We start from the raw sequence: 25,985 nt of genomic DNA, 5'->3' as shown, positions 1-25,985 counted from the left end.
GAAACTTGAATTATCATCATAATAAGTGATTTTTCTAGTTTGAATTATTTATTTGGTGTTAGATTTGTAATAACAAAATCGTGTAGTGAATATTATGTGCGATGACTACATAGAATAATGGGATATGGTGTAATATTGATTTCATGCATATAAAAAAAGGCGAAAAAGTTTTTTCTTTAAACAATTTTAAATCTTACAAAAGAGTTCTCGAACAGAAGAAAAAAAATATTTTCATCATTTTCGCATATTGTGTCGATCTCCTGATTATTATTTGAAAAAAGAAACAAAAACGAAGGAAAACAACAACAACAAAAAACTGTCGTTCGTTCATTTCATTTTTATTTTTGTTGTTAATATTATGGTAATGCAAAACCCCATACCATATAATTAAGGCTAAAACATTAATGGCTGCGTTTTAATAATTTTTCTTCGTTCAAACCATTTCTTTTTTTCTCCTCTATGCAAAATGAATGTACTTATGAAAATTAAACTGTTTGTCTAGGGTATGATTTCATAAATTATTAGCCTGTGACATTTCAAACGTATACACACACGCACTGCATACGATCGAAATCGATATAGATAAGCGTGTGCACACCCGGCTGTCGGGAAATGCACCTAAGACGGTTACTATTCGAATCAACGACATTTTTAAAACCAACATTTCGTAACAGGGTTGTGGTCGTGAAGAGAGATTTTGAATTTTATTGTAAAAGTATCGGGTCTATTCACCCAAAATAATTGCATATTAGCAATTGAACAAATCATTTTTTTACCTTCTTTTAACTTCACAAATGAATTTAATTCATTAAAAATTGTTCAATTGGTCCACGTACATAATGTTGTATAAATGTGGCTGCTAATTACATAATTTTCAGTTTACTTTGAAATTGGCCCCGGAGAGACTACAGCACAAAATAATAATGATATTTCCAATTATGTCGAGTGCGTCTGATAGTAATATTAATAGAGTAAATTTAATTTTACAAAGCGCAATATCTGTTTTGTCAACGAAAATTGGCCCATTGAACCGTTATATGGTTTCCTTTGATGTTTTAAATTAAATTAAAAACGAAGAAGCGCCTCTGTGTGCTACCGGCAAATAACTTAATAATTATGAGTAAATTTGAATTTAACTTTTGAAAATTTATTTTTATTTACGAGTTGCTGAAAAACGTACCATTCGGAGAAGAAGAAGAAGAAAAAAAATTATTCGAAGGTTTTTCAACCTTGACAACAATTCAACGAGAATATATGGTTCTACGAACCGGTTGGTATCGCATTAAAATTTGAATTTTACGTATACGAAGGAAAAAAGAAGTTTTTCATTTAATATAATAATCTAATTTATCGTAATAATTATAGTTTTTAGTCGGTACGGCTACCACTTTTAATTGGAACAGTCGGCACAAACTTGGAAATTAATAAATGCAAATATATCGAATAAAAACAGTCTCGAGAAATCTTGATCGTAATTAAAACGAAAACATTCAATGAGATTGGACTGTTACAGCAGTTCCGAATCCCAATCGAAATTAATAAAGTAAATTTTTGTGGCATAAATATTCTTCTTAAAGGCACGTAAATATTTTACCCTCAAATATTTGCAGAAAGTTTTTCGTCTCAATGCAAGAAAAAACACAATCCGCCAACAACAACAACAGCAACGATAAACCTTAATGCTTGTGTTATACTTTTATGGTCTGCAAGGTTGAATAAACGGATGATAAATCCATATCATTGCAGCAATACATCAGACTATTGCGGAGACATACACATTTCATTTCAGTTCAAACAAAACGTTAAATCATGCAAAACTTTGTTTGAAAATACGAAAAAAAGAGTATATTCTGAGTTATTGTTACGCGCACTACCCACAACGTTGTCAGATTTCGGTTTTTCGCCATGAATTTGGTTAAAGAACCCGAATTTATTCGGAAGCAGATTTTTTTTTTATTCTTTTCCGAAAGTATACCGTGTCGAATGACCAAAAAAAAAATTTAGTTTAAATGTGCCACAAACAAGATAGCATCATAATTGCCCAATAAAATCCTATGCCAAGTCAATTTTATCCTTCCCAGGGACTTTTCGGTGTAAACACTGTTGTGCTTACTGTATGTTTATACGCTTTCGTAACGTCATTTAAACTACGTTATTAGGAAGCGTGTATGAAGTCAATTTATCAATTTTTTTTTCTTCTCTCTTTCACAATAAAAAAGATATAAACAAAACATAAAAATGGAACTACTGTTTCCATGGTATGACATTTTGATAAAAAAGCATAGTTCAAGCAATAAAAACAATTTGGGAAAATGTCGATAATGAAGAATAAAACCATTTTACCGGGGGAACTCGATTAATGCTTCGATACAGAGGAGAATGCCATCAGGCCATTCGTTTCGTTCAAAAAATTTTCAGACTGCATTACAAATTGGTAATTAATCAAACGTTATTATATATCGTCGAATTTTTGTCAATTTCATCATGAACGTACCAATGTACCATAGAGCAATTTAAATTAACATTGTGGATATATGTTGCTGTTGTTGTTGTTGTTTTTTATCTGCAGCCTTATTACGTTCACAATAAATTAACTGTAAATTGTTACAAGTCTCTCGATTCTCGAATGGATCATGGTACATAGTACAATAATAATAATAATAAGGCAGATTAATGTGTGGGCGCACAGACAAATACAGATAATTTATATTATATTAAATTTTATGATAAAAACACTTAAATAATCATACTGAATGCATTTTTATTTACAGATAACAATTTAAAATTGTATTTTATAATATGCTTGAGTTGTTGGTTTTTTATATTTTTGTTTTATTTTATATTTTAACAATATAACTCTAAGTGTTGAAAAACAAAAAAATAAATGTTTGTATTATGGTGAGGCTGCATTTTATTCCATACAATGTGTTTCTTGTTATGTTTTATCCTCTTATTTTAATCAATTATATTAAATGGTTATTGTATTTAATATTATATGCCACATAAAATATAGTTAAAGTCGTACATATATATATATGTATGCCACACGTATAAATATGCGGAATGGATAAACACAAAAATAATAAATCAAACCGTTCTGCCGTTTCTCAACTTTATAGAGATAAATTTTTAAGGAGTGGAAAGATAAGAGACCTTATGAGATCTTTTTACCATTATGTCCACAAATAACAACAAAACGTTTAAATAATATTTGCATAAAATTTTAATGTGAAAGTGTATACGAAGCAAAATACACATCCCATCCATACGTATACATAAAGTGTATGAAATTACAATTTTATTTATAATGTGCAATGAAACCTAAGCCAACCAATGTTGGAGCATCCGAAATTGTGTAAAAAAGTGAATATGCTTTAGTTATACATCTGTCTATATATATATATGTTCCCAACCACCTCGTTTGATATATCGCGTCTGAAAATTTACCACACAGTTTCTATGGGTATTATACACCGAACGTCGTGTCGTATGTATGCATATAAAGTACACCATACAAACATATAAAGTGGCAAAGGAGCTAGGATAATGCACCCACGATTATATGGCTAGGATATGGCTGGAAAATCGATATAGACCGAATATGTTCGTTTACATTAGTGTTTATATCTCCGTTTTATGTAGTTTTTTTTTCTTCTCTCGTCTTCTCTATATTAGAATAACGTTATGGTCGCGTACCAGCGAACACCTAAAGAATATGTGTATAACCCTATAATACTAGCAAACTACTGGCTGGAAGAATAGTAATAAAATCAAAAGTGAAAATACTCATGAAAATACGACTGGGAGATTTAATGTTTTTTTATGGTAAAAATGGCATAGAACGTTGAACGTGAATGAATTGCATAATCTTTGGGTACAAGAGAAAAAAAAATCGATTAAAAAGTCAATGATTTTATGGAAATTTGTGGGTGTTTTAAATTGATAGAGAAATGTTAATTGGAATTTTCTGTGTGATGATTTGGATGTTTGTGATCGAAAAAAAAGGAATAATCTAATTAACACGTCGGTTTCAAATATCGGCAACGACCGTGCAATGTTAATGTAATTTTTTGTGAACGGCTATGTTCTGATATGACGTTGAATCGGAGTAAAATTTTGATGAGATTGAAATTTCGCAGTTTTCGATCGAAAACTGATTGAACTGGTCAAGAAGTTTTAAAGCTTTCCATATTTTTATGAATACAATTCCAAAGTGCCATGAACACTGTTCCTCCCATTAAATCAAATTGGAATTGCGTTATCGCAACCATTGTCACAGCAGTAAAAAAAAACAAAAGATTTTAAATTTCTACGAATTTGATAACCCATTATCATCATTATTTTCTGTTGTTTTGATTTTATATAATTCTGAGAAGGTTCCAAGAAAAAGATGAACGATACACGGGGCGAAAGCGATGAACACTCAAACGTTTGCCGTTCAAAGCTGTTGTGTTCAAACAACACCAATCTAACACTGTTGTCAATGTCAATGCTGTGTTCAATTTCGAAATCTATTCTTGAATAGAAAAATCAATCAAAATCTGTTTCCTACTATGCCAAAAGTGTCAATCGCTTGAAATAATAATTATTTGCAAAATGTATACATCAGCAGGAAAGGTCACATCAATATCAGGAAGTTTGTTAAAAAATAAAAAATTTTACGCTGGAAAATTTCGTGACGCAATTTTTTATACGATGTCTTGTTTACATTGTGGATGTGGATAACTAGATGAGTGAGAAGCCTGCGGCGCTCAGATAATTTACATCTAACAGATGGCTACTCTAACGTATACACTTTATAAAACAAATCAATTTGACTGGGGATTAAAATTGCATTTAAATGTTTACGGAAAATATGAGAAATGTAAAACAACATAACATCCTGTGCTTGACACTTAGATGTACTGATGGGGAAGTTTATCCTGCTTTTGGCTAAAATGACAAAGATATATTGCTTTTAGCTGACAAAAATCATCTAAATATTTGTTTTAACTTCTGAATTTACAACATTTACACAAGTAGCATTTACAGCAGAGCTTCGTGTCGTGTCTCCTCTCTCTCCGCATGTCTATTATACATTTTCAAGTTGATTCCGATATCAAAATATGTCACAAACATTTCCTACATCTCTTCTGTTCATATTATTTAAATTGTATTATATTGAAACTGTGTTGTGTTTTACATTTTACACACACCAAAAGTACGATAACCTCAAGGTTTTTTTTTTCATACCATATGCGGACAAAACCACTTACTTTTATCTGGTCAATGAAATTTATGCTTTATATACACCCATATATATCGTACTATCTAAGTAATCAACATAAATTTATGCTATTTCAAATCAAAATGAAACGGAAAAAAATCAACAACAACCATCTCTCGTTGGAGTCGGTATATATAGGTATATAAATGCGCAAATGAAGAGAAAAAAATCCGTAAAATAAAAACTATAAACTTCAACGGAAAAATATTCGTCTAATAAATAATGCAATAAACTATACTGTAACATGGCGAAATCGTCCAAAGATACATTCGTTAAGTTGATGCCATTGTATAACAGCACGTCTCAAAAAATAAAATAAAATAAAAATTCGTGTGTGTATACACACATCTTCTAACCAGCCATATAACATTTTAAAGCTGAAAAATATCAAGTCTCGAAAAAGTGGTTGCTCACAACATATCCAATCCATACACTATATACACTATATTACTTATTATACGATAAAGTAAACAAAATAACTATGCGTTTATTAATTTAATTATGGAACAACTTTGCTGGTAATTTAATTAATTTTTTTTCCTCTTCTAATTCTGTGTTTACGCATAAACACCGAAAACACTCCGACATTGTATGTACATATATATATCTGGAGTATTATAATACATAATGGTGATACTGAGTGTGTGTATTTTTCACTCTCTAGTGTTTACATTACAACAAATCTAAAACACATAATATGCTAAAAGTGATGTAAAAGGCATATGTTGCTTTTAATAGTTTTATGTGTGCCAAGTGTACGTCGTTCGGCATCATATGTGAAGCAGCGGATTATGGTGTTTTGTATGTATATATATATGAATATATGTTCGTAGGTATTATAGTGTATACACAATACTTTTCACAAACTATCTACAATATGTGAAAGCATGGATCGGAGTGTGTACGTTGAAACACCATCCAACAACATATGATATATAGATATAATTTCATATGTTCCACTATATTTATATGGCATATCAAGCTACAACCATTTTATAAAGAGTGTAAGCGAAATTATTTAGTTAACATTTATTATGTGCTTTTCACAGTTTAAATATCGGTTGAAGTTCTTAAAGTTGTGTATTATTTTTGTTGTTGTTGTTGTTGCTGTTGTTGTATTTATTTCTTATTCTTTTTACACCGCATATATACATATCCTATCCACATATAATGTATGACGACGACGATAAAAGTTGCGTATAAGTTTCCTGTACATAACCACTAAACATACTCCCTCCGAACGAACTCAACTCTCAATATATCGTATTATATTTTATATGAAGATACACACACGATGCGAGAGGTTTTATAATATGCGAATTATGTAGGTTTTATAAACATATGTTTTCTGCTGTTGCTTGATTAATGATTTCATTGAAATAATTATGTGAATGCAGAAGCAACGACAAATATGTATGTTATGTGTTTGTGTGTATATTAATATGCAGCTGATGATAAACTTATATACCCGACGCAGTTTTTTGTTATTCTGGAAAAACAGAAAAAACGATGATGCGCCTACAAGATTTTTCCGTTGAAAATTCTATACTGGAGACAGTAATCATCAAAGAAAAACGATATTATTCTGCCGTGAGTATGTCGATCCGTTTCATTACAAAAAAAAAGTTTAAAAATGATTCGATGTGTGATGTACTGTTCTAGGAATTGAATGATAAACATCGATCAACGTTTAATCTAATTGGTATAATCATGAAGCTATTTAGTATGAAGAAGACATGTTGTCCGAGTTTAAATATATATTCATCTGTGATGGACCATTTATGCACGAAAATGTGAAGCGGGGTTAATATTATGCTATACACAGCAATAACACTCAGTAATATATTAGTTGGATACAATTTTCGCCATTTCCTAGACTCGTTGACGACTTTTGCGTATAATTTTAGAATAATTGTATTATTGTTCGAATATAATATATTCACTCATTAGAATTCCCCTAGCTTTTCATAAGCAAACAACAACAGCAAACTATAACACGCCTGGGGTAAATTAACATGAACCGACCATATAAACTATATAAATTTTGCAACAGCAGACAGATTGGAATATTGCATTATTCTACGCTAAAAAATTTGTTTCACTTTTTTTTTATCTATGCAACACAAAAATCTCTAACTTATCTACGAAAAATTTATAAATAAAACTATTCAGCATGGCTTGTACAAAACCGAATAATAAATATTTCGAATTGCCAAAATGTTTTTTCTTGCACGTGTACCTACTTATGTATTTATGTGTATAAAAAAAAACAGATTAATTATATTTATACAAGCACAACTGCTTAATCAAATAATAAATAGTTTATTCATATCTTTATTGAGGTAGATTTGCATGCCGCAATCGAACGGCAATAATATACATTGTATGAGCGTAATGCTGTAACTAGCTGAGTCATTTGATTTAATTTGTTGTGCACTTTTTTTCTATATATATTGTTGTCGAATGAAATTAGTTCGATATTATACATGACGTTGCAGACAAAATTTGTCTATTGAATACATGTATAGACACACGAGCAACGACCAGCAAAAACTTACAAATTGAATCAAATGCGAAATTGGAATTGGCTGACAAGGATGAGAAGAGTGTGCCGGTGTTAGTAGGTCAAACTGTTAAATTATTTAGCAAAATGATTCTGTGAATTCTTCATTCCGGTGAGCCCTAGCACGGATTTGAAAGCATTTTTGACGAACATCTTGATAGTGGAATATTTGGATGGGTACAATATACAATGAATCTCTGTGCATTTTATGTACATAAGGAGGAACTAATCAACAATTTGTGATAAATTTTCAACCGTTGAATGCAGGAAAAAAATACACAATAGAAAATGTGGAAGAGAAGAAACTAATTTAAAATTGTTAATTGGAAAGTAAATCAACAAATTTCGAGCCTATTAAAACATAAAATGTATAAAATGAAACAAATAACACAATCAAATTATATTTGATCTAACTAGCAGTCGGTAAGTGAGGTGGCTTCTCGATGGTATACAATGCTATTCATACCAAGAAGACGAAGTAGAAAAAAAAACTCAATATAAATTAACCGAAAGAAAGTCTGTACAGAAAATTGATTGGTATCAATAAATTACGTTCCTTGAGAATTAATTATTGTTGAGGTTGAGAATGTTTTTCAAAAAGCAAATACTTAATTTTATACATCTAATTTCGTGTAATGAATGGGTATGGGTATTATTTCTAACAATATGGATGTTAAAATTGAACTATATTGTTGAGATCAATGTTGCATTCCAGCGTATTAAAGATAGAAAAAAAATGAATTTAGAAGACGAAATTCTTGAAATTATAACAGAGACAGCGAGATATAATTGGATCGTGGCATCGTTCTGTTCAAGACTTCCAAAGACATTTTGTTCTTTTCTTCTTTTATTATATTTTAATGGATCAACAATTCCGTTTTTACCATTGAATAAATATGGAAAAATTACCATTTTATGTTCAAATAAACTAAAACAAACTGATTTTCTCTCTCCGGCTTTTTTTCCCTTCTTCGCTCGATTCTGAACTCTTGAAAGTCATCCATATAACGCATGCACTCAGAAGTTTATGTAACCATTAAATTGTTTACAATTCCTGGTATAATTTTTACATTTCATTAATATTACTTTTTTACCTAATTAACCAGAGAACACTTTGTTCAATAGCGAAGAATGATAATTATGTTTTCTTATGCATTTATGCATACCTACACAAATAATATGAAGAGAAGAAAAAAAAAATCACTTAAAGCTATTGTAGATATCTCTATAATCATTCCTATAATTTAACCTGAATACTCTTACGCATCTCAAGCGAATCCATTTTCAAGAACACACATCACATAATGATTCAAGTTGTTGTTTTTTTTCTGTATTTCATTTAAGAATTACCACCGCATATTACATGTTGTACAAGAACAATGTTAAGAAAACCGCACTATTTGCCGGTCGGTGTCAGTTCTTAAAGTTACAAAAATGTATTTTTATATATATATATCTGTACGTACATATTGTAACCGCTATGTGATGCCTTCATGGTTAAGATGATATAATTGTAATTTTTAAAGTAAAATTCATATTCTTATTCGTCTGAATCAGAGAGGCTAGGCTCAAACAGACTATGATCGGCTGGCAAAGGTAGGTATTTCTTTTTCTATATATGAGTATATATATATATGTTGTATGAGAACATTTTCTGAAAAACGCGTAAGTACCATTTAAAAGAATTCCATAGTTGCTTTTATATTGTGTGATTACGTTTTAATGTAATATTAACTCAAACGTACATATAAAAAAAAAAAAAAATTATTCCACATATACCTTGAGCCTTTATAAAACATTAATGCTGAAGGTACTTGTACCGACATAATGGCTGGGTTATGTATTATGTCGAAAGAAATACCCCCTTTAAGATAATAATGGTTGGTTGTCGGTAGTAATATTTACAAGAGTGCGCACTCATTGCACGATTTTTTAATGATTTGTTTGCGAGCAAAGAATCTGAAATATTTAAATGGAGAAATGGAGGAAATCTTAAAAGAACATTGAGTTCTCTTTTTTTCGTACAAATGATTTAAATTTGTATTTCAAATCCGTTCATGAATCGTGGAATGAAACAAAATCCATGAATAAATTTCGTTCGGCTCGTAATTTGACCTATAAAGTAATACGTATGAATTCGAGTGTATGTGCATTATGATGTTACGTTTGAATTACGCAGATAAGTACATACAATTTCGAATAGGTCTATGAACCGCCTTCTCCTCGTATAAATATATGAAAATTCACTGAATGACCGAAAAAATTACAGTAATTGGACATTTTAACCGATTTTTTTTTCATTCATTGTAAGATTAAGCATTGTAACGAATTTATCTGAATTAAATTTGTAAATTTTTATCTATTTACTGACTGTATGTGTGTGTGTCTCGGGTACATCATAAATATTTAGTTATACAGCAGCAATTGGAATTTATGTTATTTAACATGTAGCTATATATAATGTATCGTATACTCTCAGGAAGGGTTCTGTAATCTTTTAAAACTCTAAATGATAATTTGATTCTGTATTTATAGGGACACGCACCTTATTGCTTCTTATTTGTTATTTGTTACTGGCAGACTGGAAGGAAAATTAAAGCGAAACAGTTTGTTCGTCGGTGTAATTTATTTTGTTTCTTCAGAAAATGTATCTTGTCTCTCGTTAACGAAATGGAACGAAACGAATTGACTTTTACGATATACCAATGCAATTCATTACGAAACACTTTCCTTGTTCAATCTTTTTTTTTTCTTTTCTTCAAAAATAGTTTAATTTTTATTGCCCATGCATACATCATACAGTCGATATATATTTTCAGTTTGTACACAAAACCATTTTTAATGTCTATAAGTAAAAATAAATACAGCGAAGAGAAGGCTAGAGAGGAGAAAAAAAAACAACAACCATCCAGAGATAGATAATAAATTAAACGACCTAGAAAGGCTTTGGGTACCCAGTAAAGTTTATTTTAAAAGAAAAACTTTCACATAAACAGTAATTGAATGAAAAATTCAAAACAAATCTTTTGAGCATAAATTACTCATTTACTATAAGATACGTATACGCTTTTATTTAAGAAAATAAAGAACATGGCGCCAATAATTAAGTAGATACAATTAAAAGTTATATCTTTACTGTTTAGAAATTTCACAATATTCAATCCAATAATTTATTAAATATTAAAGAGCCTTAAAAAAAAATTAATATTACACACACTCCACATAATACTAAAAACGTAGCAAAGAGAGAGAACGGATGAAGTGTATGGATGGCAGAAAAAAATGCTATTTGAGTTATAAGTTCAGACACTTGAAGGGCAACCCATAAACATTTCAACATGGAGGTCTCCATATTTCGAACATTTAGTTTTCATTTCGGTTTTTAATTTTTATTATATGACTTATTATTTGTTTAAGAGTGAGTATATAGTTTACTCAATTAACATTGGTGCGTTTCGTAAATGAAAATAGTTTTTTCCATAAGTGAATATTATTGTTTTAAAAGCCTCTATTGCTTTTAAAGTTAATGGTTTTTTTTTCTGTCTTTCGTTTCAAATACACCAGATAAGTTATCTTAATCCGAATACGAAATGAAAAAAAAAAATAAAAATTCTTCTGTTTACTGTTAGACAAACAGGTAGGGTATCATGGTTTTACAAACACAAATTGTTTTTTTTGTCTTTCTCATTCTTGATATACATATTTAAAAGTTAGGGCAAGTGCTTTTAAGAAAATATTGTCACATTCAGTGTCGAAATAATTGAATCATCTAACCGAATCTCATAAATTTCGGATAAGGATTAGCTTGTTAAATTTAATTACATTATCACAGAATTGTGATTTTCGACGGAAAAAAATAATATTTGAAAACTGTGAAAACATTATACAATGGAAACACTCAACGGCAAACAAATATTTACATTTTAACATTTTCTTTAACATTACATTGTAAAAATGACTTTTAATCCCAGAACTAATGTTACATAAAATACAATGGAAACCGCGCCGAACATGAATACATAACTATCAAAAAAAATGAGAAGAAAAATTAAACATTTGACAGAGCATAAATACGTTACACCTAAACTATCAATTTTTGTATGTGTCTTAACTGTCGGAGTTAAGCTAGTCTCATTTCTGTTAAAGGTGTTAATTAGTGCAAAATATGTTAATCATTTTCAACTATGGTAATCACTTATCTTGATTATAAAATTAACAATAGGTTGACTAATTGGAATATTTTTTTGTGATAGGCTTGAGAACTCTGTCCGTATGTTATAAACACCGAAATTATAAAGTTATCAAGTTGGAAATTTTAATTAATCATCTTTTAAAACAAGAAAGGAAACCAAAAAAAGACATGTTTTATTTCACTGTGTTCCAGCCGTTTTATACGAAACCTATTTCAATAATAAAAAAAAATAATTTCAAATCTAATGATATCTTCTAAATCACGGAGATTGTCTGAATTAAATTTTATATATTTTTGTGCTTTGTCGTGATTTAGGAAATCTAAATTCTGCGAAGTACTTGAGATTTGTTGTTGTTGTTGTGCTATATATAAAATAATAATAAAAACGATTTTCATATTTTCTTGATTTGCAAAGGCTAACACAACATACATATTGATGTATAACGTAAACTAGGTAATAATTAAGAGAAAAAACACGAAAAACAATATAAACAAGGAGAAAAAGAATAAATTGTACAATCAAACTAAATTTCATATTGACCTAGAGCGGATTGATAATTTAGGTGTACGTATATATCTATCGTATATTGTATACTTTCGCGAATGATATACAATTTCCAGTACTACAATAATATTCTAAGAAATCAATTTAAAATTAAATAAATTGTATGCACGAATACGAATCGGGAATATAAGAGTTGAATGTACGTGTACAAGCGGCTGTACTCAATATATACATACATATACGTGTATACATTACCATCCATGAATACAAACAATTTTTCATTACTTTTTCAAAGAACATCATAACAAACCGTATTATTATCATTTTGATATGCATAGAGTCAATAATGCGATCTTGTTGCTGTGTTACAATGATATTTTTTTCCATTTTTTTTTTCATTATTATTTCGTTTAAAGTACGTGTATTACTAGCCTAGGGTGTAAGTAGTTAGACCCGCACTTCGCTAACTCGGTGTTATAAATTTTTACATCCATTTGTAACAATTTGATAAATTATACGCCGTCGACCCGAATAATTGTACATTTATAATGTGCCAAAAAAAGAACGAACGAATGAATACCAGCCTCGTATCGTATTCTCCCTATTTTTTTTTAATTTTAAATGTATTCCAACTTTAACCTTTGTCACTGCCTCGGTAATTATCACGGATAATTTTTCTTATTTCCTGGGCTGGTGAAATAATAAGGAGCCCGTTGATACATTTTCAACCTAATTAAATTCATCCAAAGATATTCGCCACTTCTATTTTCATGATTTATAACTGGACTGGGTGAGTTGTTGAACAAGTAAGTGATGCACTTGTTGTTAGTACGTGTACGATAAAGTGTCCGGACTTCCCTAACTGTATCGAGTATAGAGAATATCTCGCTAGTCGTTCAAATGCAAGTCATGCTTGCAACGAGTGCTGTCACATTTAGCGAGTCGAAGGGTGTTTCGTGACTCAAAACTGTATATTTATATGCCCTCTGGGATATTTATCATTACCTACATTTGTTTTTTCTCTTCTCTCTCTCCATATATGCGAGCGTGCTATTTAGGATACTAGATCGCATGAAGAATTGATGCCTTTAAAAGTTGAATTTTAATGGGGAAAAAATAGCTCCGGGAAAGAAAGACTTAATGATTGTGAAAAAAAAATAGAAGCTGAAGCTTTAATCGTGATATCGTTACCAGCAATAAATGTCAGTGTAGATTGTCAAGATTACAATCACTTTTCAGGGTCCACTGACAAAATTGACAAAATTGGTCCTTCGACCTTTGCAAATAGAAACATTAAACATTTTTAATTTAAGAGTTTCCGTTGGCTACGAATTATGTATGCCGATGGTCAATCATAACACAACGATGCTTAACTTTTGGAACAATTCCACAAATTATTCATCCGAATCCGACACAAATATAACAACCATGTATAATAATTCCGAATCAAATCGACTAACTAGACTCTCATTAAAATCAATTCCAAATAAACAGAAGAGGAGAAAAAAAAAGTCTCAAAAAATCGTGAAAGTTTAAAATAAATGGTTGTAATCTTGAACTCGTGTGTTTGATGTTCTGATACCCATTTGTTTCTTTCGTTTGTGTTTTTTTTTATTTATTTTTTTTTATTATTGAAATTTGCATATTCAAATGTTCTACGATGCCGGGGCTCTGATGTGCTGTATTTGTTATTGTGTTATAAAAAGAAGTATTATACGTATATATACACACAACATTTATATTACGGTTCTCGGATGAAGCAGCAAAAAGATTCGAGAGAGCAATGGCCGGATGCAAGGATATTAACGACATAAGCACACATAATATTATAGAATTTAGTTGTTAAAATGTCTCGTCGGAGTTTAAAATATTTATCATATCCTTTTCGGAATGAATAGAAAATGATGACGACGACGGCGACGCCAAAACATAAGAGAGGCAAAGAGGGAAAAGAAAGAAGAAGAAGAAAAAAAAATCTTTATTCAGCATGTTGGATGGATATGATTTTATTTTTCCTTCTTTTTGGTATGTATTTAATGCCAAACATGAGACTTTTAAAAATAAAATATTTCGGATTTCGTTTTTTTTTTTTGAAAGACTCTTCTATGGTCGGAAGTGTGGTAGATTATGTTACGAAGATTTTATGTTTATTTTTTTTGCTTCTCTCTTTTCGAAGATATGTTTTTATTTGCGGAAAACCAACGATTGGAGTGTTTAACAGTGCTAATAAATGACAGGAAGATAGCGAGAAAAACAACAACAACATTACAGTGTTAATTATGCGACGCGAATTAATTAAAAAATAGATTTTAAGAATGAAAGAAAAGACGATGAAAAAAAAATTATTTGTGACCATTTTTATGCAAATACATTGAAGCCATATTCGGGCATAGGCCTCTCAACAAACTCTAAAATTACCTGAATTACCATATAAAGACGATTTTTGACTTTTATTCAAAAACGAAAAAAAAATGATTGTATTAAAATCAGTGATGGTATCATTCGTTGTGGTTAATTTAAAAAAAAAAGGCAAAATTCAAAACCGCAAATAAATCTTCAATGCTACAACATGTATTCATAAAACCATGCTACACATTTTTGTTATGTTCGGTATTATATATAACATGCATAGACGAAACATGTTCGCTGAAGGAAAGCAAAATAAGAAACGACGAAGAAAAAAATGAATGTTCCACGAAGAATAAAAGAAGATTAAAATAAAAATTGTTATAATATGCAAATATTTTATTAAGATTTTAACCGAAAAAACATTATATGCCCAAAAATGAAAACACCAAATTTTATGCAAAAAAGAGAGAATCAAAATAGGCACTTAATGAAAATTAAATAAGGTGAAACCACTTTTTCAAAGTATTTCTAATAAATTTCGTGGTCGGAAATTATTCCTCTAACAATAACCCGTATAATGTTACTTTTAAAATCAATTAAGACATTCCAGGATTTGTCGGAAAATTTATTGCTTTCAGTTAGATTTATGTATTTTATATTGTGCTATATATATTTCCATCATTTATATCTATGTATATATGTACACTCTGTATACAAATATATTAATGGCACGGACGGAGAGGTTGGAACCGTTCCGTACATAATACACAATGTTTTTTTTTTCGCCTCGTATATATTTATATTTGAACAACCACCGAAAATGTATATATTTTCGGAGTGTGTGTATTTTATTGTGTGCATTTATTTTGGAGGAGTTTGAGTACCCCATCTGTAGCAAATTTATTTGAGTGCGCAAACTTTATAGTAAAATCAATAAATAGAAGCGAAAAATATACTTTTACATTTTTACGTTAGGTAATAATGTTTATTATATTATATAGTATAATGGGAACATATCACATTCCACGTATGTGATGTATTTATACAAAAAAAAAAATAACACAAAATTTTCCTGTAATATTATGTTCCGTTTAAACACAATAATGTTGTATACACAGAGCGTCGAAACACACACATATTGTTTGTTAGTTGAAAATAATAATAATAAAAAAAACATCCTTCCCATTCTAGACGGCTGGAATATGTATATATATAAACATTAGGGATTTTTTTTCGGAATTTTTATGGTTTCATCAGCATGAATATACGTAAAATTGAAAAGTCCTTTTTCCCTATCAAAATAAATATGGATCGGTTTAAAAGGTTTATGAGTTTTCTGTTTAATTTAAAACACAAATATATAACCGAAAACATTCTATGTTTGTTTTCCATTCTAACCATAAACATAATATATAACAAGCACACAAAAAACTATAAACCTGCTCTGATGCTGACAGAAGCCTTTATATTTATACATCCCATCGAAATGACACTATATTTATCGAGATCGCATCAAAATTATAATTAAAATCGAACAATCACAGTTGACATGATCGTATTTCGAACTGGTTGACCTCCACTTGCGTCTGTTTGTTTGTGTACAGTGTGCAGCTGATTACCCACCATTTCCATAAATAAAATATTTTATATCAAGCTCTCACTCTTACAATATCATCCCATATGTTGTATGTATTATCCACATTAAATAAACGTGATTCCTTAAAAAAATCGTTACCGGACTAGACTGGTGAGTTTTCCATTAAAAAGTTTTATTTGCTTTTCAGTATGCTGAGTATGTATATAACATTCACCGGAGTCAATTGCGAGATGCTTTCCTGCTCTTCCTTCTATTAATTGAATTTCTCGAGTTGAATTTGAAAACAAGTTCATTAATTTAAAACTTGAATATTTTCAGCTTTTCAATTCATGTAATATTAAAAATGCTTCACACACAAAAAATAAATAAAGTAAAACAAAAATCAAAGCTTTAGCAAACACCACGAAGCTCAACGGTGCTTACTTATTACTTTATTGTTGCTGTAGTGAAACGTCGAGGAATATGTTGTGTACATAATACGAAAAATATAAAAAGATGAATATCATGCATATATGTACGTACGTACGTACCCATAATATTAAACTCGTCGGTTCAAAAAAAATTATACATTTTCAAATGCACGGATTGTTGCTCCCTCGAATCATTTGCTTGTTTATGAACCTACAGTTAGATTCGTATCGCAACATATTTAATCACATTTTCCATATTAACTTTGTATATAGTCCTGCATGCACACACATTCCCTACTTGTATATTTGATACATTCAAATTTTAATTAATCCAACTATTTGCATGTTAATGTTTCAACAAACCCACCTAGTTATATTGTGTTCGAATATACAATGTTTGAAAAACACGATGGTCACACTCTTGCGTATTTATGTTATTACTTTTTGTATATAACTATATATGTACGTAAGTTGGTACCCGCAGCAACTGCGTGAATGTCAAAGGGTATTCGACAACTTGGAATAACGAAAGTGTCAGGTTCTTCAACATTGATGTGACGGGGAAATAAAAACGTTGAAAAAATTGATGAAATTTGAGCTTTTGACAAATCGAACTCCAATTTATGACAACATTTCGGGACAGTGATTTTTATGCCGACGACATAAAATCGATAAAATTTGAAGTTCTTGCGAGAGAAAAAAAATAGTTTGCATAGTCAACCATGTTCCGGACTGTCGCTGCACGATGCATTAAGTGATATAAATTATTAGTGGATGACATGAAACGTGAATGGAAATAAATCGAATAAGTTGAAGGAAAAAGCAATACAAAGTGAATACAATTTGACGGATCCGTTAATGGTTTTGCACAACAACATTTTTGTACTAACTGTGCAGATAATCAAGCGAGTTGTAGGGAAAAGAACGCGCTTTCAAATTAATTAAACGACATCCATTCAATGCTCTCCCCGTATATGTATTAATGGACTCGATTGTCTCATTGAAATCGTTCTTCCCTTTGTGCTGGAATATTTTCAACGGTATACTACCGTAGCAACAACTCCAGACGCACCAGCTACGTAATCATCTAAAAACGTATACTCTAGATTAAAATCGTTTTCGAAAAGGATGTCGTTCCTTTATATTATTCTAATTGAAGCTGTCATTTTCATGAATTATCTGCTTAGCACACAATTTGAACATACGAGAAAAAAAAGTAACTTTTTAATTAAGATTTTTCTTGCTATGGTTAATGGTTGTATGCTGTTGATTCGTGTACACATTTTTTTTTCCGCGTTAACTTAACACACAAAAAACTTTGTATTCCATTTTTCTTTAATTTTCAATTGTCATTTCATGGTACAGAAATATATACAGAGAGAGAGAGAGAGAGAGACGTTGGAAGGTCTTTTTGATTTAATTATAAGGAACGACAACAGCAACACTGTTGAAATATACGTTCCAGGACATTTGCTTTAATTAAAGCATGTGAGTATACTATATGTATAGTAACGTACGAGAGTCGGACAACAATCTGGCAATAGCAAAATTCAACGATTCTGTGTACGTTATGGTGTATGAATTTTAAATACAATTTCACAGCACGCGGTAAAATTGAATATGATTTGCAAAAAAAAAGTGTGCGTACGAAACGGTACCTCTGTTCCTTTTGGTAGCTCTACGATTCAATAAAAAAAACACTGAGTTATAGGTATGTGAGTATCATAGCACATAGCAGCCACCAACTATATACTGTTTGGTGAAATAAAAAAAAAATAAATAAAAATAAAATAATCAAAACCATTCGATTGAATTAATTGCATAAAAATTAAATAATGAATGAAACATTACAAAGTACGTATTGCAAATTGCTTCAAATTAATTTGATATAAAATATTAATTTTAATCAAATTGATACAACAAATAAAATGTAAATAAATACGAAAAAAACGAACGAACCAACAAAAACAACTCTATACAACAAAACACACAGTGATTGCAGTGCGTTTCATGAGGTGGTGCGATTGTATAAAATTTTTGAAATTAAAACCACACATCTGTTTTATATCGGCATAAGTTTATGTTATACATATATTGTCTAGGCATGAACATAACACACAGACCTAGCAATTTAAAGTCATTTAAATTTAAATGTTTTATAAAACAAAAATATTTTTACACTGAAAACATTCCGGTTACACATTATTGAGTGTGTTTTCCGAAGTGTCTATGTGTATAATATTCTAACATCGTATAAATCCACACCGCGGAGTTATGTGGTAGATCAAACGTCAGTCTAACTAATGTGATTGAATACTATTCGAAAATATTAGTTACATTGCACAAAAAGGAAAAAGAAAACGATGCGGTAGGTATGGTGTTTGTTTTTCGGGGATATGTATTATAAGTTGGAATATTGTTTTGAAATAATACGATTTGGAAGCGGCCGTATTGATTTTGAGAGATATTATGCATACACTCTGCACACTTCTCATTAGCCGAAAAGCGAAAATAATTATTTGAAATTAATATTATTTTAGGTCGAAGACCGCCGGGTGATGAAATTTTATAATTGAAGATGATCATTGTATACAATACATATCGCGAAATGAAATGTTGTTCCGAATTTAGGCACGACGTAACGTAAATTATTTGCGATCTGCTGCTTGGAAACACTGTCTATCCGTAAAGTCTTTAGAATAATTTTGATTCGGTCGCGTTTCTTTTTTTTTCTGTTGTTGTTGTTGCTTTGAAATGAAACTGGTAACATACATATGTAAAAAATACAGCGAATCATATAACGCACATGGGAGTATATCTAGCGTATATAATTGAAAAATTGGTATAATGAAAAACGTAATTTTCAGCAGAACTTGATTGACAAGAAAATAGCTTACATTGTGACAGTATGTATATCAACCAACCCCTTTTAAAAATGAAATTCCAGTTTCGTGTCTTGAAAGACTCACGAATAAAGTTTTATTTTCTAATTAATTTGTTTTCCGTTATTAGCATTTAAATAATATTAAAACAAAATCCGTTACATGTCACATGAGTTGTAGTCATTCGCTGACTTGTACTGTATGCAAATAACTATTTTCTTCTTAAATCAAAACTAATCAAAACCCCAAAACTGTTTCATTATTCAATTTAAATTTACCGAAAAATGAGAATCATTAAACCAAAATGCCTGTAAACGAATTATAAAAGTAAGAAGGAAAAAAAAACGAAATGTCGAAACAACGAAGAAAAAAAATCCGTTGAAATTTTCGGGTATAATTACTTTACACATGCAATATCATACATATGATGTCGGAAGATGTCAGGCTAAACTTATTATGAATTTTACTTGTTGTTGAAACAAAAATCAACAGTTTGTCTTCACATTGTGTCAAATGTCAGATAGATATAGTTTTGTTGTTAAACACGGAAAAAAATTCATTTAGAAAGGTTGGTGATGTCAGAATTGTAATTTACTTTTTGAAGGGGCATTCGAAAAAAAAAACTGTTATCCCACCCTATTTTATCGGATTTTTTTTGGTTCTTCTGTCGAGTGTTCTTACCAAAGTTTAGACAAAATAAACATTGGGTTTGTAATTAAAAGTCTTTATAGAGGGAAATTATTTTCGAAATATTTTTTCTTTGATTATATTAGCTTAGTGTACACAATGTGTACTTCTGCTTCATGTGGTCTCATTTCGTAAAAGTGTAGCGCAAAAAATAACGACTAAAAGACCTAACCGCCAATACGAGATATGCAAATAATAAAATATAGTTTATGCCCGTCGTTAAAGTGACGTCACATAAATTGAGTTTATATACGCAGAACAGTTTCGCAATTTTTTTTATTTTGTTTTTATATATTAGCGGCAGCGGTTATACTAAGAGAAATATCCGGCTTTTCCTTTACAAAATGTAAGAACTTAATTGGTAGCAACACTTTTTATAGTTTTTTAAAAACCCATAACAATGATTTCTCGTGCCGATAATTTAATATTTTTTTTATTATAACCTTTTACAAACGGCAAGCGTTCTGTTATTGAGATTAATTTTGTATTTGGTGGTCGATTCAAAATGCTTGTCCTTAGTTTTAACATACGCTTTATCTACAGATATAGATATGAAAGACAATAGCTCTAAACAAATGACTAGCCATTTCGGAAAGGTTAAAACCGTTATCCATTAATAAAATCAGAAATAACGAACTTATTAGCTAACCCACCTGACAACCTTATAGTGTTACAAATCCAACTGATTTACCTAATTCACTTATTAGTGTGGCCGTATTATATATTCCGACATTGTAAAAGGTACCACAGAGAAAAAAAACAATGGTAATTAATTACTAATTCAACGAGTTAACCATTTTTCAAGCCCCTGTGTTCGCTAACAAAACTTTGGATTTTCATAAATTCTTAATATCGTGTACACGATTCTTTTTCTCATGCTTTTTGATTTATAAATTTTTGAATTAAGTTTACTGAATCGATATTAAGTCGTAACGTTTTTTTTTATCGCTATTGAATTGAACGAAATCACATTCATAATTTTCATATTTTAATTTAATAGTCGTTGAAGCTGGCGATCGTTTTATATAAAATTGCTAAAAAGGAATGAACTCATTCTGCCAGCCAAGAGAGAATGGAAAAATAATAATAATTAAAATGTAGAAAACCGAATGAAGAAATTAAAATCGAGTTGTGTTTATTGTTGGCTAAACTTGTTATCGTTTTGTTTGTTTTATTTTTATTTCTATTTTGACATTTCTATCGCTTTTCCAATTGATAAGCGCTAAATCTTTGAAATGTAAATGTTTCCGCATTTTTGGTTGTTTTTTTTTCGTTTTGTACAAATAAGGTAATTAGAGGACTGTCAGTGACTTTGTGAAAGATATTTATTGGAATAAATTTTCGAATTGAACTAAGTGAAGTCTGACTGTTGAATTTTTGAATTTATCCATGAATGCAACTGTGTAATAGAAACAAAATGATCTATGATCCTACATATGGCACATCGAGCATCGGGCACCCCACTGTTACCGTTCACAAGCTTATTATAAATCGATAGGCCGTTAATTCAGTGTACACAATATTTTGAACCCCCTTTTATTTCCCATTTATTTCTATTGGATTTTCCCAAAACTATAACAGATTATGGTTGCGTCGATGTGTTTTGTTTTTTATTTTCACACTTGGCAGCATGGAAATTCACCACTTACAACTGTCAATACATTAAAAGCCCCGTATCGATATTTTACATTCCATAAATCCGAATGCAAATATTATACGCGTAACATTGTATAATACGTAACACCACCAGTAATACGTAAAGTCTTGGAACAATTTGGATATATAGACATACAATTGGTGTGGCGGCCCGTGTGCATATCATATTTATATATTACACACAGATTAAAGTATAATACACCAATCTTGCTTATATTTATGCTATTTTAGCGTTACTGTGTCCTATATAGATAAGGTCCTACTACTGATATAACGAAAAAAAAATGCCGAGCTATCTTCACACTCAAACAGTTTATGTACGAAATGATATATAGAAATTTTTAACAATTTTTTTATAATGTATCAAGTCGAGCCACTTTACATTCATTTTCTGCTGTATTCCAATATTTTGATATATTCTCTGCGATAGATATGAAACTATGCAAACGCTATATCAGGGAAAAACAGATATTTTGTATGTAAAACCGATAATACATATTCAAATTTACATAAATATAAATGAGTTTATTGGAAATATATACGGCTTTTTAGGGTTTTAGCTTATAGCGCTAACGGTTTAGTCGGTGATACGGATTATGACTATGCTTTATCATCATATGTGGTAGTTATATACACTTTAAAAGATCGATGAAACCAGATGGTTCATTGAATATGGAAGCATTAATAGCGATTTTATTGAATAAAATAGCACTTTTTATGGTTATGCGAAAAGTAAACGTAAATATATGAGATGCGATATGTATGATGTACGTAATAAGCTCAATCTATATTGTGATTTTTTTATGTATCAATTCACAGGGTTTTTGTAACTTAGAACAATTTTTATTGTCGCTGCTTAGTACATTTTTGATTTTTGTTAAATGTCGTTCAAAATGATCGACTCATTTTTTACTTTTCTGAATGTTATATCGGCAACAACGATTTTCTGTTATTGTAACTTTTAATTGACAAATTGTCTAAAATCGATGGTATTTTACGACAATTTTTATGGTAAAGTGGTATCAATTGTAGTAGCATGGAGAACATATTTTTCGTATTAAATGTTTTGAATTTCAATTTTGCTGCAAAACTGACTACAAATAAATCGGAGTGGTGAACATAATATAAATGTGATATACACACCATTTCGATATAGAACTGTCTGCGAAATTTGAAATTCTTGAAACAACTTTATATCAAATACCACACTTTACAGTCGTAGTATAGTAAATTTTCTTTGATTTAGTCTTCGAACCTTTGACTTTGTTTTTCGAGCAAAATTCTCTGCCGTTTATATATATTGTATGTATTCATCTCGGTGTGTATAGTTTATCAACGTATACCCATTCTCCATCGTAATATACGAAATATACAAAGCTTCTATGTGGTTTTTCGTTTCGCTCCTACAAATTCTTTCCAATTCGCTGGAAGACGATTTAATTGCAAAAGTTTTATTTCGAACAAAACAAAAGTGGCTGTTGATGACAGTAAATTCATCTACAAAACCATCGTCATCATCATCATCATCATCCTCATTGTCGTCGTCTTCTACTTTGTGTAAAGGATTTTTTGAAATAGTTGCAAAGTAACTGGCAACATTTGTACACATTATGTTTAATGAGTGTTGTTATATACTGTAACGGGTTACGGAGATCATTTCAAAATCATATAAATTTCTCGATATATAAATGAGTCACTTAAACTGTTCAGATAGTCGGCATTTGTGGATTAATGTTTTGAGTGAATTAATTTCAGTTTTCGTTTTAATACAAAAAAAATTTGTTTGTTGAAGAAAATATACAATTTTAAATGGTAACGAACAACCTGAGTAACTAACGACACAACTGAATTTGTTATTTAACATTTTCAATTAGTTTATTTTCTATCGCAATTATTGGTAAACGGAAAAAAAATTAAAATTTTGCTTAATTGGCTTAAATCTTGAAAATAGTTAGTGCAAACAAAAAAAAACCTGAGTCACGGAATCAGAGCCTCATAACACCCAGTCGTTATTTTGAATTTCAGAAAAAAAAGTGCAACTTCAAAAAGTAGGTAATATTTGCAACATAGAGCAACATGAATCTTTAAAGTTTTGAAATGCACCAAGTTATTAGTTAATTTGATGTATAGTTTGGAACTGGAGGAAAAACTTTTTCCTATAAATGCTCAACATATATTTGCGTCAACGAGAGAGATAAACAAGAGGACGAAGAAGGAGAATTTTTTCCGTTCATTTCTTAAAGCACAAATATTTTAGTTGTGTCAACAAAAACTTTAAATACAATTTTTCAACACACAACAAACAATTTTCACCCATCAAAACAAGCATAGTTATACAATGTGATATAAGTAGCGCAGCTCCATACACTTCTGCTTCCATCTTTCCACAATGTTCTACATAACACCATGTCTTCTACGCTCGCTCTCGCTCTCAAGATGTTCGAGAAATGTATGTAATGTATATCAAAATCATAATAAAACTTTTGATACGTTGTATACAACCCAAATCTATATGCAATATAAAACTGAGCACAAATTAATTTTCACTCCGTTTTAAGGAAAACAACAGAAGAAAAAACCGTATAGAAGGAAGAAGAAAATTAAAAATAAATCATTTTCACCCACTTTATTTTAAACTAAATACTTGAACCTCTACGTAAGTGTTGTTTTGTGTTATTATACGGTGCGAACGTCGTATCGTCTATATACATTTATGTGTATTTTGTACACACAAATTATAAAAATCTTCTGCTTAAACATTGAAGACCGAAAAAGAATTAATTAACTTTTCGTGCAATTCATCTAAAAAATCAAAATATTTTCATTTGATTTTGTGTGTGCGTTGTACGTTGTCGTGACTTTAACATCTTGTAATTTACCAGCGTCAAATATTTGAAATGAAATTTTTTGTTGTTGTTGTTCTCGTTCGTCTTCTACTTCATTAAAGAATGTGTACGACACAAAGTTAAAGAAGAGCGCTGTGCTCAAACATATACAGAAATTACATCGTCGAGATGGGTTCTAAGTTGTTAAATAGGTTTATCATCGTTTTATACGAGAAAGTTTTAAGGTATAAATTTGAAAGGGATTCTTGTTGCAACTTCATATTTAATGAGATTATTTATTGTGGCTTCACTGTTCGTATTATTTCTTGAAGGATGCTACCAGATAAATGGAAAGAAAATCTGCTGCTGTTCCATCTTATTCTCCTGTTTCTTAGAATTAAATTTTTTTCTCTGAGATTTAATAACTCAACGCATGGCTTAATATCTTAAATGTAAAGAGAATAGAACAGACGTCCACTCTGTGAGAATAAAATATATTTTTTGTGTGTGTAGATTTTGTACAGTTACTGAAACCTTCAGCGATACTAATTATTTTATACTTAGCCGAACAGAGAACTTCTGTGTGAAGACCACGTAAAAGAAAAGAAAAAAATCATCGTGAAACGTCTAACGTCTTTAGATATAAGCCTTTAACCGAACCACCGATAGAGTTATACACTTGAACTCCCCTACAACGTTATTTTACTCAAATTCAATTTTTCAATGCGTTTACATTCTAAAAAAAAACTTTTGATAAAACTACAGAGATATTTAACTTGATCGTGTTTGTCCGTATTGTAACAGTAATTACTTAAGCAAAAGTTTTCCTTTTATGGATTTTCTTTTCCATTATTTTTGTTCAGTAAGTTTGTGATAATGTTTTCGGTGCACAACAGTGCTGGGAGACAGGAATTGCGTACTTATGGCTACGAATTATTTCTTTTTCTATTGTCACAATCTAACCAATTCAAACCAACTGAATGGCTAAATTGTATGTTGATTATTTTTAAGGGTAATTTCCCTAACAATAAGTCAGTAGCTTTCAGTCAGAAA

General features: G+C 30.2%; 1 protein-coding gene across 2 annotated transcripts in view; it reads right to left on the bottom strand.

The window, feature by feature from the left end:
* The window catches only part of LOC119073865 (putative transcription factor SOX-14), a 77,753-nt gene that overhangs the window by 48,780 nt on the left and 2,988 nt on the right, over positions 1 to 25,985 (bottom strand). The gene's annotated exons all lie outside the window — the stretch shown is intronic.

Source organism: Bradysia coprophila, unplaced genomic scaffold (assembly GCF_014529535.1).
Source record: "Bradysia coprophila strain Holo2 unplaced genomic scaffold, BU_Bcop_v1 contig_138, whole genome shotgun sequence".
NCBI classification, from domain to species: domain Eukaryota; kingdom Metazoa; phylum Arthropoda; class Insecta; order Diptera; family Sciaridae; genus Bradysia; species Bradysia coprophila.
The sequence above is the reverse complement of the archived record's forward strand: the minus strand, read 5'-3'. Positions and strand labels throughout refer to the sequence as shown.